General features: G+C 41.5%; 1 long non-coding RNA gene across 1 annotated transcript; it reads right to left on the bottom strand.

Moving 5' to 3' along the window:
- Nucleotides 1-3,684: 3,684 nt before the first annotated feature.
- LOC149971525 (uncharacterized) lies at nucleotides 3,685-9,510 on the bottom strand. The gene is made up of 2 exons (XR_016492047.1): nucleotides 9,375-9,510; nucleotides 3,685-7,197 (listed from the first exon to the last, which is right to left on the bottom strand). It is a non-coding gene; the product is annotated as an uncharacterized LOC149971525 (long non-coding RNA).
- Between the last annotated feature and the right edge of the window lie 10,958 nt (nucleotides 9,511-20,468).

Genomic DNA, 20,468 nt, shown 5'->3' with positions numbered 1-20,468 from the left:
ACACCTGCATTGCTTGCTGTTTGGGGTTTTAGGCTGGGTTTCTGTACAGCACTTTGAGATATCAGCTGATGTACAAAGGGCTATATAAATACATTTGATTTGATTTGAATTGATACCAGTACTGAGTCAATGTGGAGACTATATACAGGGGGTATCAGTACAGAGTCAATGTGGAGGCTATATACAGGGGGTACCAGTACTGAGTCAATGTGGAGGCTATATACAGGGGGTAGCTGTACCCTGTCAATGTGAGGAGGTACAGGTTAGCCGAATTAATTTGTAAAATGACTCTGCATAGATAATGAACAGCAAGCAGCAGCAGTGTAAAAACAATGTAAATAGTCTGGGTGCTCATTAGATTAATTGTTCAGCAGTCTTATGACTTGGGGGTAGAAGCTGTTAAAGGAGCCTTTTGGTCCTAGACTTAGTGTTTCGGTACCGCTTGCCAGAGAGAACAGGTTATGACTTGGGTGACTTGAATCTTTGTTAGTTTTAGGAATTCCCATGATACCACCAGGTGTATAGGTCCTGGATGACAGGAAGCTTGGCCCCAGTGATGTACTGGGCCGTACGCACTATCCTCTGTAGCACCTTACGGTCGGTCACATGCCGAGCAGTTGCCATACCAGACGGTGATGCAACCGGTCAGGATGCTCTCGATGGTGCAGCTGTAGAACATTTGTCAGGATCATGTTTGACTTGTTAAGCAAGGTGTGAACGTACAGGCAAATCGTGAAAGGGAATGATTGAATCCATCTTTGCAAAATATACAATCTATGCTTAAACATTGTTATTTCACATAATAATAAACATTAAGTGATATAAATGAAAATAAAGCTTTAGAATACATCTTCATAATTGTTTGGAAAATGTTGAAATATACTGAAAATGTTTTTAGTATTTTGTTGTTATTTTATGACCACTTTACTTTTTACAGTATAGTTTTATTCCTAAATGGATTAAATTGTATTTTTCTCATCTATATTCACACAATAGTGCTGCAAAGATGGTTGTTCTTCTGGAAGGTTCTCCCATCTCCACAGAGGAAATCTGGAGATCTGTCAGAGTGACCATCACCTACCTACCTGACCAAGGCCCTTCTCCCCCGAATGCTCAGTTTGGCCGGGCGGCCAGCTCTAGGAAGAGTCTTGGTTGGTTCCAAACTTCTTTCTTTTAAGAATGATGGAGGCCACGGTGCTCTTGGGGGGGGATCTTCAATGCTGCAGAAATGTTTTGGTAACCTTCCCCAGATCTGTGTCTTGACACTATACTGTCTCGGAGCTCTAAGGACAATTCCTCCCACCTCGTGGCTTGGTTATTGCTCTGACATGCACTTTCAACTGTGGGACCTTTAAATAGACAGTTGTGTCCCTTTCCAAATCATGTCCAATCAATGGAATTTAAAACAGGTCAAGGTCCAATCAAGATGTAGACACATCTCAAGGATGATCAATGGAAACATGTGATGATGTGCCTGAGATCCATTTTCGAGTTTCATAGCAAAGGGTCTGAATAAGTCATTTCTGTTATTTTTTTTTATTTCTAATACATTTGAAAATGCAAAAATAAATAAAAACCTGTTTTCAGGTTTATTGTTTATGGTGTGTACATTGATGAGGATTTTTTTTTTTTTTTAGTCCATTTTAAAATAAGAACGTAACATAACAAAATACGGAAAAAGTCAAAGGGTCTGAATAATTTCCAAATGCCCTGTAGGATGCATTTCAACTTGTTAATTGGACTTTGAGTGAGGACTCGCTGTGGGTGAATCAGATTCAGAAATGGGCCTTTTTTTCTTGGACTGATACATCGTTGGCTCAAAGTCAGCTAAGCATACAACTGAAGTATATCTGTTTTAATGAACCCGACCTCTTAGAGGAGGACTGCAAAGAGACCGAAGCAGCTCTGTTGATTTAACTTCTATGTGATTGGTTGGTTAAACGTCAGTGTTGCTTTGTGAACTTTACACTGTCTGAATGGACAGACAAGAACAATGCTTCATGCTGCTATTCAAATGGAGAATTGACTTGCTTCAAAATAAAAAATAATGAAAATGAAAGCTGTTTTGCTTCACAGGCCGCTGCTCTCATGTGTTTACAGACATATGGTTACTGCTTGCTTCACAGGCGTCTGCTCTCATGGGTTTACAGACATATGGTTACTGCTCGCTTCACAGGCCGCTGCTCTCATGTGTTTACAGACATATGGTTACTGCTTGCTTCACAGGCCGCTGCTCTCATGTGTTTACAGACATATGGTTACTGCTTGCTTCACAGGCGTCTGCTCTCATGTGTTTACAGACATATGGTTACTGCTCGCTTCACAGGCCTCTGCTCTCATGGGTTTACAGACATATGGTTACTGCTTGCTTCACAGGCGTCTGCTCTCATGTGTTTACAGACATATGGTTACTGCTCGCTTCACAGGCCTCTGCTCTCATGGGTTTACAGACATATGGTTACTGCTTGCTTCACAGGCCTCTGCTCTCATGTGTTTACAGACATATGGTTACTGCTTGCTTCACAGGCCGCTGCTCTCATGTGTTTACAGACATATGGTTACTGCTTGCTTCACAGGCGTCTGCTCTCATGTGTTTACAGACATATGGTTACTGCTTGCTTCACAGGCCTCTGCTCTCATGGGTTTACTGAGACATACGGTTACTCCGTCTTCTGTACGCTGGGATCTTGCGTAGGCCTCCATCATTATAGCTGACATGATGTGAAACAAGTAAATTATTTGGACCAATGTCTCTCTAGTTCGCAGAAGGATGTTAAGATTAACACTAATCATCATATTATTGTCCATTCCATAAAGCCCAGTTCAGATGCATGAGACGAGAGGCGATGTCAGACTCTAATAAGGAGTTTTAGAACAAACCGTTTTTGCAATTCTCCAGACCTCTAAGGGAGTGGCGACTACAATGTGATTTTGGAGGTATGGCAACGCGAGACTAGGACGCCCCCCCCCCCCCCCCCCCCCAACCAAGTCTCGCTTAGGGCTCCCGAGTGGCGCAGCGGTCTAAGGCACTGCATCTCAGCGCTAGAGGTGTTACTACAGACCCCGGGTTTGATCCTGGGTTGTATCACAACCGGCTGTGATTGCGAGTACCATAGGGCGGAACGCAACTGGCCCAGCGTCGTCCGGGTTAGGGTTTGGCTGGTGTAGGCCGTCATTGTAAATAAGAATTTGTTCTTAACTGACTTGCCTGGTTAAATAAAGGTTACATACATACAATAGGTCCCCCAAAAGACTAGAGCTGGCCCTATAACGTGCAGATATTTATCCGACAAGTCACAATGTGTACCCTGTTTCTGGTGCATGTATTTCATGACACTCGTTTGCTATAACAAGTGGAAACTTTGCTGAAAAGTTTAATCACGTTGTTGTAAAGCGTTACCGTGGAAACGGTTTCTACTTGCATGTCTTTGTCTTTTTTTTTCTTCATCTAGTCTAGATCTCGTCTTGTTTCATATCTGCTGTTGTATTTGAGCTGGACTTAAGACACATACTGTACATTAAGGTATCTCTGAGTTATGCACAGGGCTTGATCTCAGATAATGCATTACAGCCCCACCCCCCTCCCCCAACCTCTCTAAAAGTAAAGTGGAATCACTTAGGAAGGTATCAACACGAAGCATATATTTTAATGATACCCAGGATAAAAGGTCAGTAGGCGTTAGGTAATATCACAACATGCTTTTTATTCAATTATTTTAAAAGCCATTGGGTTCCCTTGCCAAGATGTCCTATTAATATAAGGAAAAGTCCTTGAAAGAAGGATACCCCAATTTGTACATTCACGTTTTAAGACAGTCTCAGTAACTCTTGCAGCCACTAGAAAGCAGACATAGCTAAACATATCATATTGACCAGGGGTCCATGACAGGTCGATCGCCAGCTACCAGTAGCTGCCAGCCCACCTATGAGTAGCTCGCCAAACAATTCCGAAAGGACATGCAATATTTTATGTGTTCCATCGCAAACTGTCAAAACAAATCTCACAAGTATCTGACACCGCAAGCTCCCAACTACTATCTAATCAACAGAACATTGACAATATCCCACCCCTGTTTAGCCACTATTGGCTTCAAAAGACAAACCTAACACAATATCTGCCAATTAATTTCCAGAAATGTTGCCCCTGTCAGTCTGTGTGGTGCGCGTGTTTGTCTATCACTCCGACAGTTGATGTGATAACCATCTTGTGAGATGACTGAAATACTTTCCCCAAAACCTCAATAAATACATTTCAATAATATCAATCAATTTTAATGGCAAAGTTGGCTTACCTGGCAGAAATGTATCATAATTTTTTACTTGCAAACTTTGCCATGAAATGAGCAGCAGCAGTACAGAAGCATCGCTAGACCGGAACTTTAGGCAGGACATTCCTCACTCGCTAGATGCACAACTAAAGTTACGCAAAAAAAAATGTATTTGTTCATTTTCCTCCAGACCCAAAAATGTTTTGTCTTTTGATGTGATTTTACCATTGGACTCAGAACATCCATTTCCGTTGTTTCTCTATGAACAATTTAAATGTTTGGAGCAAAAACAACACAAATCTAAAACTAGGAGAATTAAAACTGTGGAAACATCATTTGGGAAAATATAAAACAGATTATTTAAATTTCACCCCCTCCACTTTTTCGCTCTAATTTCGTGTTTATTATCTTGTCTCATCGCTGTAAAGGTAAAGGTCGAGCCATGCTTCCTCCGAAACATGACCTGCTAAGCCGCTTCTTAACAGCGGCTCGCTTAAACCGTAAGCCAGCTGTACTAATGTGTTGGAGGAAACAACAACCCCCCGCCAATTGTGCACTGCCCTATGGGACTCCCGATCACTGGGATCAAACCCCAGGCTGTAGTGATGCCACAGCACTGCGACGCAGTGCCTTGAACTGCTGTGCCACTCAAGAGGCCCTAGAGTTGTTTATTAACTATTATTTTACCAGTTATATTGACAGAAACCATAGTGCACTACTTTCTCTTGCACACCAAGGACATGGGGGAACAGTTGCAAGGGAAGAGGAGAAGAGGAGAATGTGCCTATTTTGAAAGATAGATAAAAATGTATAGCTCGCAACGTATTTCATTTTTTAAAGTATCTCCACTAGAAAAGGTTGGAGACCGCTGATATAGATCTAGACATCTTCTGTATGTTTATAGGCTGCTGGGAGTAACCCAGTATTGCACCTTGTCTATCAATTAGGAATAGGTCAAAAGGCCTTAGCAACTTAATTCAACACCACACATTCGCTATACACTTGAGTGCCAAGCTATATTTTGACATTTCGGATGGAATCCATTGGTATTTCATGATATTTGAACCAACTGTCCTAGTTTCATGAGCATAACACCTGCAACATGGACATGCATAAGAGGGAAAGAAAATCTTCTCTTCAAATGAACATTATTTCCTACTAAATAAGATAATAGCCATTTATTCAGCGTGTTTATACCATATCAATACAAATCTATGACGTTTGAAGGTAATGCCCAGGTGCAGACAAATTCGAAGTAACAAAAGTTTATTAATACGAACGCGGGCAGTCAAAGGTAGACTCAGGGTCAGGCAGAGGTCGCTAATCCAGAGTAGTGGGTCAAATTTACCGACAGCAGGCAGGCTCAGGGTCAGGCAGAGGTCGCTAATCCAGAGTAGTGGGTCAAATTTACCGACAGCAGGCAGGCTCAGGGTCAGGCAGAGGTCGCTAATCCGAAGTAGTGGGTCAAATGTACCGACAGCAGGCAGGCTCAGGGTCAGGCAGAGGTCGCTAATCCGAAGTAGTGGGTCAAATGTACCGACAGCAGGCAGGCTCAGGGTCAGGCAGAGGTCGCTAATCCAGAGTAGTGGGTCAAATTTACCGACAGCAGGCAGGCTCAGGGTCAGGCAGAGGTCGCTAATCCGGAGTAGTGGGTCAAATGTACCGACAGCAGGCAGGCTCTTGGTCAGGCAGAGGTCGCTAATCCAGAGTAGTGGGTCAAATGTACCGACAGCAGGCAGGCTCAGGGTCAGGCAGAGGTCGCTAATCCAGAGTAGTGGGTCAAATGTACCGACAGCAGGCAGGCTGAGGGTCAGGCAGAGGTCGCTAATCCAGAGTAGTGGGGCAAATGTACCGACAGCAGGCAGGCTCAGGGTCAGGCAGAGGTCGCTAATCCATCGTAGTGGGGCAAATGTACTGGACAGCAGGCAGGCTCAGGGTCAGGCAGAGGTCGCTAATCCAGAGTAGAGGGGCAAATGTACCGACAGCAGGCAGGCTCAGGGTCAGGCAGAGCTCTGTAATCCAGAATAGTGAGGCAAATGTACTGGACGGCAGGCAGGCTCAGGGTCAGGACAAAATCTGGAAAATTAGAAAACAGGAATATAGACAAGGCAGGAGCAAGCGTAAAAACGCTGGTAGGTTTGAGGAACAAAATGAACTGGCAACAAACAAACAGAGAACACAGGTATAAATACACAGGGGATAATGGGGCAGATGGGTGACACCTGGAGGAGGGTGTAGACAATCACAAAGACAGGTGAAACAGATCAGGGCGTGACAAAATCCAATGTTTTTAGACCACATAAAAGTGAATATGACCTTACAGAATCGGACAATGAATTAAATTGATCAATGTCCTTACTTTTATGTGTAATTGTTCAATGCAGACAGACAGAAAAATAGATCATGCTACATATTCATACATTTAGTTCCCAGATCATCTATCGCTTGTTTTCAAAACTCAGTAGCCTTTATATGATAGCAAGTCTGAGACACTTGAAAGACGGAATGATAGCAGCTATACTAATAAGAGTATGTCATTTTGACATGGGTGGTCATAAATGTATGACTGATCTTATTTCAAGTTTATTACACGGTCATATCCAAGTCATACTGACCCTGTCAAATAAAGTGGTACCTTAAACTTTACCACGTAGAAAGACAAGTTGTCAAAGACCGTCAAAGACAGGTGGGTAAGAATAAGTACAACTACTGAATCAAACAGATTGTTGCATTATATTAAACAACATAATAGTTTTCTTTGAAACTAAACTTCAGTTATAACTTGAGACATTGGATTCAAGAGTAGCGAAGCAGAACACTCGTTGCCATGGATACTGTTTCCATTCAAACGGAGGACTGAAGGTGTGAGTGGGCATCCAGGAGGGTGTGGGTAGTACTGTATGTTCTTCTGCCCATTCTTCAGTGGAAACTGGAGAAGATAAACAAAAGAAAACAATGAAGGTAGTAGGATGATTAACATAAGTCCGAGACAACTTTGAATTTCGACAACTTAAACGTCCTCTCACAGTCAACCGCATTTATTTTCAGCTACCTTAACATGTGTAAATATTTGTATAAACGTAACAAGATTCAACAACTGAGTCAAAAACTGAACAAGTTCCACAGACATGTGACTTACAGAAATAGAACAATGTGTCCCAGAACAAAGGAGGGTGTCAAAATCAAAAGTAACAGTCAGTATCTGGTGTGGCCACCAGCTGCATTAAGTACTGCAGTGCATCTCCTCCTCATGGACTGCACCAGATTTGTCAGTTCTTGCTGTGAGATGTTACCCCACTCTTCCACCAAGGCACCTGCAAGTTCCCTGACATTACTGTGAGGAATGGCCCTAGCCCTCACCCTCCGATCCAACAGGTCCTAGACTTGCTCTTTGGGATTGAGATCCGGGTTGCTGCTTGCTGTTGCTATCTAATTTGTCCTGGGATATAAACATTGAGTTGTCATTTTACCTGACATGCACAAGGTCCTCTACTCCGACAATTAATCCACACATGAAACGGTCAACCGAATCGTTTCTAGTCATCTCTCCTCCTTCCAGGGTTTTTCACCTTTGAACTTATATGGTGATTGGCATCTACACTTTCATAGTATTACCACGACAACCGGCAAAACAGTTTGTCTTTCAATCACCCACGTGGGTATAACCCATGAGGAGATGGCATGTGGGTACCTGCTTCTATAAACCAATGAGGAGATGGGAGAGAAAGGACTTGCTGCGAGATCTACGTCAGAAATAGGAATGACTTCTAGCCCTTGGCAATGTAGATGCTCGTTGGCACGTGCGAGCAGTGTGGGTGCAATAATTGAATAACAAAGCTTTCTACATTTATTTTGTAGCGCTCGCGCACGCGATGTGTCCGGTCTGGTCAGCATGTTAAGCACGTTCACGGTGATGAGCAGGGACCCTGGGTATTTTTCTGTTGGTGTTTTTCAGAGTCTGTAGAATGGCCTCTTTAGTGTCCTAAGTTTTCATAACTGTGACCTTAATTGCCTACCGTCTGTAAGTTGTTAGTGTCTTAACGACCGTTTCACAGGTGCATGTTCATTAATTGTTTATGGTTCATTGAACAAGCATGGGAAACATTTTTTAAACCCTTTACAATGAAGATTTGTGAAGTTATTTTGATTTTTACGAATTATCTTTGAAAGTCAGAGTCCTGAAAAAGGGACTTTTCTTTTGTTGCTGAGTTTAGTAGGCCTACATCAGCTGTTTGATCCATTCAGTATTGTGAGTAGTGTTAAACCATGGTATGAGTGACTTGAAACAGAATGCAATGGATGGAATACTAAACAGTCACGAAAATGTTCAGAATACACTTCCTGGTTTCCTGATAGCAAAAGGACTTAGGCTAAATAATACACTTCCTGGTTTCCTGATAGCAAAGGGACTTAGGCTAAAGGATGTTCCTTCCTGGTTTCCTGATAGCAAAAGGACTTAGGCTAAAGGATGTTCCTTCCTGGTTTCCTGATAGCAAAAGGACTTAGGCTAAAGGATGTTCCTTCCTGGTTTCCTGATAGCAAAAGGACTTAGGCTAAAGAATACAATTCCTGGTTTCCTGATAGCAAAAGGACTTAGGCTAAAGGATGTTCCTTCCTTGTTTCCTGATAGCAAAAGGACTTAGGCTAAAGGATGTTTCAACCAGGGATGGGAACTGGTTCAGGGAACTGAACAGAAAACCCGGAAAATAACTACATTTTTAGAAGAACAGAAACAGAACCGAGAGTGAAAGGTATCTATACTATTTCGGAATAGAACCCTTATTTTAAAAGCATGGGAATTAATTAAATTAGTTTAGGTTCCACCCATAGGCGGTGTCAGAGGAAGGCCCTAAAAATTGTCAAAAACTCCAGCCACCCTAGTCATAGACTGTTCTCTGCTATCGCACGGCAAGTGGTACCGGAGCGCCAAGTCTAGGTCCAAGTGGCTTCTAAACGGCTTCTGCCCCCAAGCCATAAGTCTCCTGAACAGCTAATCAAATGGCTACTCAGGCTATTTGCACCCCCCCTCTCTTCTACGCTGCTGCTACTCTCTGTTATTAACAATGCATAGTCACTTTAATAACACTACCTACATGAACATATTACCTCAATTACGTTGACACCAGTGCCCCCGCACATTGACTCTGTACCGGTACCCCCTGTATATAGCCTCCACATTGCCTCTGTACCGGTACACCCTGTATATAGCCTCCACATTGACTCTGTACCGGTACCCCCTGTATATAGCCTCCACATTGACTCTGTACCGTAACACCCTGTATATAGTCTCCACATTGACTCTGTACCGTAACACCCTGTATATAGCCCCATTATTGTTATTTATTTTCTGCTGCTCTTTAATTATTTGTTATTCTTATCTCTTACTTTTTGGGGGTATTTTCTTAAAACTGCATTGTTGGTTAAGTAAGCATTTCACTGTAAGGTCTAAACCTGTTGTATTCGGCGCATGTGACAAATACAACTTGATTTGATTTCAATTGTATGTGAAGATTCAATAAGTCATTGTTTTGGCAAGCCTTCCTCCCATATCCTAGTCTTCCTCACTCCACAGGCTACATGACTGTTGATCAGGAAACGCTAATACCCCCTTGAGACTTGGTCTTTTCACTACGTTGTTTTTCTTTGTCTGGAGAAGCTGCTATGTGTATCCCAAATGGTATCCCATTCCCTATATAGTGCACTACTTTTGACCAGTGAACCTATGGGCCCCACACTAAATCTAGTGCACTAATCCGGCTATATGGTGCCATTTGGGACACAGCCCTACTTGTTTTGTCTCTCCAGGTTCTTGCTGCAGTTTAATTATTGCAAAGTGATATTGGCAGTAGATTGTCATTTAATCACACAGAAGCACCTACGGGGTAGAAAAGGGGTTGCATGTTGACTTAAAATATTCAGTCCACAACGTTATTGCCACAAGGCAGAGACAAACTGCACTAGCAATTGCTTGACAGGCAGATTGTGACTTTTAATTTAAAAAGAAGGGGGCTGTATAATACACCAATGAAATGATGGACCTAGTAGGAGTTAGAAGAAGAAGAAGGAGAGGAGAAGGAGAAGAAGGAGAAGGAGAAGGAGAATGAGAAGGACAAGGAGAAGAAGGAGAAGGAGAATAAGAAGGACAAGGAGAAGCTAGCTGAAATGAGAAACAAAGAGAGACTGATGTTGCTGTATTTCAACACCGAATAAATCCCAAATGGCATCCTATTCCTTGTTTAGTGCAATACTGGTCAAAAGTAGTTCACTATATAGGGAATATGGTGCCATTTAGAAATCAGACAGTCTCCCATATGACTTTAAACCTTACTTGAAAGTAGCATGTAACATAATGTATCTTGTTTTAATAATGTTCAGCAACTGTTTTTCAGCATTTTGGTTGATTGAAACAAAAGTGACATTCCATGGAAATAACATTAGATGGAAATAACATTAGATGGACATAACATTAGATGGACATAACATTAGATCTACATAACAGTCCATGGAAATAACATTATATGGAAATAACATTATATGGAAATAACATTATATGGAAATAACATTAGATGGACATAACATTAGATGGAAATAACATTATATGGAAATAACATTAGATGGACATAACATTAGATGGAAATAACATTATATGGAAATAACATTAGATGGACATAACATTAGATGGAAATACCATTAGATGGACATAACATTAGATGGACATAACATTAGATGGAAATAACATTAGACGGAAATAACATTAGATGTTCCATGATTTCCCATATGTTTCTCCACTTCCTTTTTTGATATACTGTATATATATATATATATATATATATATATATATATATATATATATATATATATATATATATATAAAACAAATGTTTTACAATTGCCAAAGCCAAGACACACCAACATAAATGTGAGAGCATTGAGACCTTAATAGAGAAAGCCATACTGCACAGATTAGATTTCTTTCTGCTGAATCCATTTCCCCCCTATGCTCTATATACCCACAGTAAGGAACCATCCACATTCTTTCCCCAGTATTCCCAAAGATATGATAGGCTATTGTATTGCTGCACTTATTTTGTGATGTTTCTTCAGCACATTTGTTATATTGGTAATATTGCGCAACTGTGGACGAATAGAGGTCTCTGAAATTGCTAATTTTGAAAATAAAAATGTTGAAAGTTGATTGAAGTGTCCTCATACTAAGATTATGATACAGGTAAGTGTCAAAATAAAGGAAACATCAACATAAAGTGCCTTAATGGGGAATTGGGTGCCAGAACAACTTCAATGCACCTTGGCATGGGTTCTACAAATGTCTGGAAGACGGAGCGGCCTTCTGGTCAGACATCGGAGGTGCGCACACCAGCCACTGCTTCCGAGTAGATCACTCGCTAATGTCCAGTCTCTAGATAACAAGGCAGACGAAATTAGGGCTAAGGTTGCTTTCCAGTGAGACATCAGGGATTATTACTTACTCTGTTTCACAGTAACATGGCTCTTTTGGGATATGCTGTCGGAGTCAGTACAACGGGATACATTGTGCGTTGTGCCGACAGAAATAAACATCTCTCCGAGAAGAAATGCAGGGGTGTATGTTTCATGATTAACGACTCATGGTGTAATTGTAACAACATACAGGAACTCAAGTCCATTTGTTCACCTGATCTAGAATTCCTCATAATCAAATGCCGACCGTATTATCTCCCAAGAGAATTCCTGTCGGTTATTGTCACAGACGTGTATATCCCCCCTCAAACCGATACTACAACAGTCCTCAAGGAACATCACTGGAATTTATGCAAACTGGAAACCATATACCTTGAGGCTGCATGTATTGTAGCTAGGGATTTTAACAAAGCAAATTTGAGAACAAGGCTACCTAAATTCTATCAGTATATAGATTGTAGCACTCGTGCTGGCAAAACACTGGATCACTGCTAATTCCGCGATGCATACAAGGCCCTCCCCTGCCCTCTGTTTGGCAAATCTGATCACGACTCAATTTTGCTCCTCCCTTCCTATAGGTAGAAAATCAAACAGGATGTACCTGGGATAAGGACTATTCAATGCTAGTCTGACCAATCAGAAACCACGCTTCAAGATTGTTTTGATCTCACCGACTGGGACATGTTCTGGGTAGTCTCAAAGAATAATATGGATTTGTACGCTGATTCGATGAGTGAGTTTATAAGGAAGTGCATAGGAGATGATTTGCCCACTGTGACTATTAAACCCTACCTAACCAGAAAATGTGGAAAGCGCAGACTACTGCATTTAACCATGAAAAGATGACTGGGAATATGGCCGAATACAAACAGTGTAGTTATTCCCTCCGCAAGGTAATCAAACAAGCGGTTCAACGGCTCAGACACAAGACGTATGAGGCAGGGTCTACAAACAGTCACGGACTACAAAAAGAAAATCAGCCACGTCACAGACACCGACGTCTTTCTTCCAGACAAACTAAGCACCTTCTTCGCCCGCTTTGAAGATAATACAGTGCCACCAACGTGGCCCGCTACCAAGGACTGCGGGCTCTCCTTCTCCATGGCTGACGTGAGTAAGACATTTAAACATGTTAACCCTCGTAAGTCTGCCGGCCCAGATGGCATCCCTGGCCGGATCCTCAGAGCATTTGCAGACCAGCTGGCTGGTGTGTTTATGGACATATTCAATCTCTCCCTATACCAGTTTGCTGTCCCCACGTTCTTCAAGATGGCCAGCAATGTTCCTGTACCCAAGAAGGCAAAGGTAACTGAACTAAATGACTATTGCCCCGTAGCACTCACCTCTGTCATCATGAAGTGCTAGTGAGAGACTAGTCAAGGATCATATCACCTCCACCTTACCTGTCACTCCAGACCCACTTCAATTTGCGTACCGCCCCAATAAATCCACAGACGATGCAATCGCCATCACACTGCCCTATCCCATCTGGACAAGAGGAATACCTATGTGAGAGTGCTGTTCATTGACTACAGTTCAGATTTCAACACCATAGTATCCTCCAAGCTCATCATTATGCTTTAGGCCCTGGGTCTCAACCACGCCCTGTGCAGTTGGGTCCTGGACTTCCTGACGGGCTGCCCCCAGGTGGTGAAGGTAGGAAACATAATCTCCACTTCGGTGATCCTCAGCACTGGGGCCTCACAAAGGTGTGTGTTCAGTCCCCTTCTGTACTCCCTATTCACCCATGACTGTGTGGCCATGCACATCTCCAACTCAGTCATCAAGTTTGCAGATAACACAACAGTAGGAGTCTTGATTACCAACAACAACGATACAGCCCATAGGGAGGAGGTGAGGGCACTCAGAGTGTAGTGTCATGAAAACAACCTCTCACTCAACATCAACAAAACTAAGGATATTATTGTGGATTTCAGGAAACAGCAGAGGGAGCACCCCCTATCCACATCCACAAGCAGTGGAGTAGGTGGAAAGTTTTAAGTTCTTCGGCTTACACATCACGGACAAACTTAAATGGTCCACCCACACAGATAATGTGGTGAAGAAGGCCTCAGGAGGCTGAAGAAATATGGCTTGTCACCAAAAACCCTCACAAAACTTCAGAGATGCACAATTGAGAGCATCCTCTCAGGTTGTATCACCACAACAGCAGGGCTCTCCAGAGGGTGGTGCGGTCTGCACAATGAATCACTGGGGTCAAACTACCTGCCCTCCAGGAGACCTACAGCACCCAATGTCACAGGAAAGCCAAAAAGATAATCACGGACAACAACCACCCTATTCACCCCGCATACCATCCAGAAGGCGAGGTCAGTACAGGTGCATCAAAGCTGAGACCGAGAGACTGAAAAATATCTTCTATCTCAAGGCCATCAGACTGTTGAACAGCCACCACTAACACAGAGAGGCTGCTGCCTACATACAGACTTGAAATCATTGGCCACTTTAAGAAATGGATCAATAGTCACTTTAAACAATGCCACTTTAGTAATGTTTACACATCTTGCATTGCTCATGTCATATATATATATATATTATATATATGCAGTATATATACTGTATTTTATACCATATATTTATACATATTTTATACATATCTTGCATTGCTCATGTCATATATATATATATATATATATATATATATATATATATATATATATGTATATATATATATATATATTTATATATACAGTATATATACTGTATTTTATACCATCTATTGCATCTTGCCTATGCATCTCGGTCATTTCTCATTCATATATTTATATGTATATATTCTTATTCCATTCCTTTACTTATATTAGGTAGTTGTTGTGGAATTGTTAGATTAGATGTTAGATATTGCTGCGTTGTCGGAACTAGAAGCACAAGCATTTCGCTACAATCACAACAACATCTGCTAACCGTGTGTATGTGACCAATAACATTTGATTTGAACTCTATTGGATGGATGCGACGCCATTCTTCCATTAGAAATGGAAGTGTTTTGTTGATGGTGGTGGAAATCACTGTCTCAGGCGCCGCTCCAGAAACTCCCAGAAGTGTTCATTTGGGTTGAGGTCTGGTGACTGAGACGGCCATGGCATATGGTTCACACCGTTTTCATGTCCATCAAACCATTCAGGGACCACTCGTGCCCTGTGGATGGGGGCATTGTCATCCTATGGGGGCATAGTCAGGATAGCCAAAATAATGGCCTGCAAAGGATTTTTATAAAAACAATGTTTTTCCCTTATTTAAGCAGGTAAAATGCATCCCCCTAAGCATGATGGGATACTAATTGATTAATTTACTCAGGAACTACACCTGTGTGGAAGCACCTGCTTTAAATATAAATACTTTGCATCCCTCATTTACTGAACTGTTTCCATTATTTTGTCAGTTACCTGTATCTCATATGTATGTAATGTCTAACTAATTTGCTGAATTTCTGTGAACATTTTAGTGTGATGTTAAATTTTACATGATATAGGCCGAGTTACTGTTCGATCCCCATATTCTGAGAATATTCTAATCCTTTCCCTCCTACATTATTTTATGGGACAACGGTAAAGAGATATTTTGCTTAAATTCTAGACAAGCGTCCTGTCCAAGGGAGTGTACTTGTTCACCGAGCTGCCTAACGCTACAGAAACAGGAGATGGGCTCCTGCCTAACGCTACAGAAACAGGAGATGGGCTCCTGCCTAACGCTACAGAAACAGGGGATGGGCTCCTGCCTAACGCTACAGAAACAGGAGATGGGCTCCTGCCTACCGCTACAGAAACAGGAGATGGGCTCCTGCCTAACGCTACAGAAACAGGAGATGGGCTCCTGCCTAACGCTACAGAAACAGGAGATGGGCTCCTGCCTAACGTTACAGAAACAGGAGATGGGCTCCTGCCTAACGCTACAGAAACAGGAGATGGGCTCCTGCCTACCGCTACAGAAACAGGAGATGGGCTCCTGCCTAACGCTACAGAAACAGGAGATGGGCTCCTGCCTAACGCTACAGAAACAGGAGATGGGCTCCTGCCTTACGTGCGTACCGGCTCGGACAAGGGGCTGCCTACTCTACTATTGCCAAATTCAACAGTTGGAAATGCAGAAACGGTAGACTTTACATTACTCACACTGCCTGCCCCTTCTCTCTAGCTCTCCGATCAGTAGCCAATCAGAGATAGTACCCTGTTCTGAATTCATCCATAGGTTGGCACTCTATTCCCTAGTGCATTTCTCTTGGCCAACCACAGTCGTAAAAACTGAGGTTAATTTAGGTGTGGGACTGACCTGTGTGACAGAAAAATCTTTCTATTCAACTGAGGTAATTACTTGCTGAATTAAGAGTCTGTATTAGACCCCAGTACGGCTGTAATATAGTCCTATATCATTGTGTGATGCGTATTTTAAATATTGTTATAATTTATGTTGATCTGATGATGATGATGATGGTGATGGTGATGATGAAAATGGTAACAACAGGGATTAGGCAACTTTCTCTGATGTTGTGTCTAAGATTCTTGAAATCCGTTGTGTTCTGTACGATTCGTATTGAGTTTGTTGGTCCTTTCTGCTTTGATCGCTACATGTCAATCTCTCCAGCTCTAGTGAAGCAGAAGAAGTCAATACCACCTTGTTGTTTACCATGTGAAGTCTGATCTGGAATTCATCACCTTGTTGTTTACCATGTGAAGTCTGATCTGGGATTCATCACCTTGTTGTTTACCATGTGATGTCTGATCTGGGATTCATCACCTTGTTGTTTACCATGTGAAGTCTGATCTGGGATTCATCACCTTGTGGTTTACCATGCGAAGTCTGATCTGGGATTCATCACCTTGTTGTTTACCATGTGATGTCTGATCTGGGATTCATCACCTTGTTGTTTACCATGTGAAGTCTGATCTGGGATTCATCACCTTGTTGTTTACCATGTGATGTCTGATCTGGGATTCATCACCTTGTGGTTTACCATGTGATGTCTGATCTGGGATTCATCACCTTGTTGTTTACCATGTGAAGTCTGATCTGGGATTCATCACCTTGTTGTTTACCATGTGAAGTCTGATCTGGGATTCATCACCTTGTTGTTTACCATGTGAAGTCTGATCTGGGATTCATCACCTTGTTGTTTACCATGCGATGTCTGATCTGGGATTCATCACCTTGTTGTTTACCATGTGAAGTCTGATCTGGGATTCATCACCTTGTTGTTTACCATGTGAAGTCTGATCTGGGATTCATCACCTTGTTGTTTACCATGTGAAGTCTGATCTGGGATTCACAGACGAGCTGCCTGCCTGAACCAGATGCATTGGTCCTCTTCAAGCGATGATTCATCACCCAAAACAGAGGTGCTGAGGCAGAAAGAGAACAAGCTTCCTGATTGCTTTGAAAATAATGGCATTTAGAGCTCTGCACCATAACACATTATACAATATGAAATCCCTTCTCTGGAGATTTGTCATCAGGCACATGCTTAATTATAGTATTATATAGAATGATTTTGAGAGATCGCATGATTTTTTTACTTCATTTACGTTATTTCTTCCTCGCTTATTCTAATTCTTGTATCGTTTGAAAAGGTTTTAAGGCAAATAGCAAAAAACAAAAGTTAGAAAATGTGATTTTGAGAAGATATGGGAAAACCAATTAGTTGTCACTGGGTCTCATGGGGTTTGGGTTGAGCACCGAGCAGCAGTCTGCTTGCCCATTAGACCACATTATTCATCAGTACCAGCAATAACTACATTCTAATGGTAATCTGATGGTGGTAATAGTGTTGTAGGGGGGTTGATTTGTAATAATAGTGTGATAGGGTATTAATGGTGGTAATAGTGTTGTAGGGTATTAATGGTGGTAATAGTGTTGTAGGGTATTAATGGTGGTAATAGTGTTGTAGGGTATTAATGGTGGTAATAGTGTTATAGGGTATTAATGGTGGGAATAGTGTTGTAGGGTATTAATGGTGGTAATAGTGTTGTAGGGTATTAATGGTGGTAATAGTGTTGTAGGGTATTAATGGTGGTAATAGTGTTGTAGGGTATTAATGGTGGTAATAGTGTTATAGGGTATTAATGGTGGTAATAGTGTTGTAGGGTATTAATGGTGGTAATAGTGTTGTAGGGGGTTGATGGTGGTAATAGTGTTGTAGGGTGTTAATGGTGGTAATAGTGTTGTAGGGTATTAATGGTGGTAATAGTGTTGTAGGGGGTTGATGGTGGTAATAGTGTTGTAGGGTGTTAATGGTGGTAATAATGTTGTAGGGTATTAATGGTGGTAATAGTGTTGTAGGGTATTAATGGTGCAAATAGTGTTGTAGGGGGTTGATGGTGGTAATAGTGTTGTAGGGTATTAATGGTGGTAATAGTGTTGTAGGGGGTTGATGGTGGTAATAGTGTTGTAGGGTATTAATGGTGGTAATAGTGTTGTAGGGGGTTGATGGTGGTAATAGTGTTGTAGGGTATTAATGATGGTAATAGTGTTGTAGGGTATTAATGGTGGTAATAGTGTTGTAGGGTATTGATGATATGATGGTGGTAATAGTGTTGTAGGGTATTAATGGTGGTAATAGTGTTGTAGGGTATTAATGGTGGTAATAGTGTTGTAGGGTATTAATGGTGGTAATAGTGTTGTAGGGGGTTGATGGTGGTAATAGTGTTGTAGGGTATTAATGGTGGTAATAGTGTTGTAGGGTATTAATGGTGGTAATAGTGTTGTAGGGTATTAATGGTGGTAATAGTGTTGTAGGGGGTTGATGGTGGTAATAGTGTTGTAGGGTGTTAATGGTGGTAATAATGTTGTAGGGTATTAATGGTGGTAATAGTGTTGTAGGGTATTAATGGTGGAAATAGTGTTGTAGGGGGTTGATGGTGGTAATAGTGTTGTAGGGTATTAATGGTGGTAATAGTGTTGTAGGGGGTTGATGGTGGTAATAGTGTTGTAGGGTATTAATGGTGGTAATAGTGTTGTAGGGGGTTGATGGTGGTAATAGTGTTGTAGGGTATTAATGGTGGTAATAGTGTTGTAGGGTATTGATGATATGATGGTGGTAATAGTGTTGTAGGGTATTAATGGTGGTAATAGTGTTGTAGGGTATTAATGGTGGTAATAGTGTTGTAGGGTATTAATGGTGGTAATAGTGTTGTAGGGTATTAATGGTGGTAATAGTGTTGTAGGGGGTTGATGGTGGTAATAGTGTTGTAGGGTATTAATGGTGGTAATAGTGTTGTAGGGTATTAATGGTGGTAATAGTGTTGTAGGGTATTAATGGTGGTAATAGTGTTGTAGGGTATTAATGGTGGTAATAGTGTTGTAGGGTATTAATGGTGGTAATAGTGTTGTAGGGGGTTGATGGTGGTAATAGTGGTGTAGGGTGTTAATGGTGGTAATAATGTTGTAGGGTATTAATGGTGGTAATAGTGTTGTAGGGTATTAATGGTGGAAATAGTGTTGTAGGGGGTTGATGGTGGTAATAGTGTTGTAGGGTATTAATGGTGGTAATAGTGTTGTAGGGGGTTGATGGTGGTAATAGTGTTGTAGGGTATTAATGGTGGTAATAGTGTTGTAGGGGGTTGATGGTGGTAATAGTGTTGTAGGGTGTTAATGGTGGTAATAGTGTTGTAGGGTATTAATGATGGTAATAGTGTTGTAGGGTATTAATGGTGGTGATAGTGTTGTAGGGGGTTGATGGTGGTAATAGTGTTGTAGGGTGTTAATGGTGGTAATAATGTTGTAGGGTATTAATGGTGGTAATAGTGTTGTAGGGTATTAATGGTGGAAATAGTGTTGTAGGGGATTGATAGTGGTAATAGTGTTGTAGGGTGTTAATGGTGGTAATAGTGTTGTAGGGTATTAATGGTGGTAATAGTGTTGTAGGGTATTAATGGTGGTAATGGTGTTGTAGGGTATTGATGATCTGATGGTGGTAATAGTGTTGTAGGGTATTAATGGTGGTAATAGTGTTGTAGGGTATTAATGGTGGTAATAGTGTTGTAGGGTATTAATTGTGGTAATAGTGTTATAGGGTATTAATGTTGGTAATAGTGTTGTAGGGTATTAATGGTGGTAATAGTGTTGTAGGGGGTTGATGGTGGTAATAGTGTTGTAGGGTATTAATGGTGGTAATAGTGTTGTAGGGGGTTGATGGTGGTAATAGTGTTGTAGGGTATTAATGGTGGTAATAGTGTTGTAGGGGGTTGATGGTGGTAATAGTGTAGTAGGGGGTTGATGGTGGTAATAGTGTGGTAGGGGGTTGATGGTGGTAATAGTGTTGTAGGGGGTTGATGGTGGTAATAGTGTTGTAGGGTATTAATGGTGGTAATAGTGTTGTAGGGTATTAATGGTGGTAATTGTGTTGTAGGGTATTAATGGTGGTAATAGTGTTATAGGGGGTTGATGGTGGTAATAGTGTTGTAGGGGGTTGATGGTGGTAATAGTGTTGTAGGGTATTAATGGTGGTAATAGTGTTGTAGGGGGTTGATGGTGGTAATAGTGTTGTAGGGTATTAATGGTGGTAATAGTGTTGTAGGGTATTAATGGTGGTAATTGTGTTGTAGGGTATTAATGGTGGTAATAGTGTTATAGGGGGTTGATGGTGGTAATAGTGTTGTAGGGTATTAATGGTGGTAATAGTGTTGTAGGGTATTAATGGTGGTAATGGTGTTGTAGGGTATTGATGATCTGATGGTGGTAATAGTGTTGTAGGGTATTAATGGTGGTAATAGTGTTGTAGGGTATTAA

This window comes from Oncorhynchus mykiss, chromosome 25, assembly GCF_057628025.1.
Source record: "Oncorhynchus mykiss isolate SJ-2025 chromosome 25, ASM5762802v1, whole genome shotgun sequence".
Taxonomy (NCBI): domain Eukaryota; kingdom Metazoa; phylum Chordata; class Actinopteri; order Salmoniformes; family Salmonidae; genus Oncorhynchus; species Oncorhynchus mykiss.
This window is presented reverse-complemented; position numbering and strand designations above follow the sequence as displayed.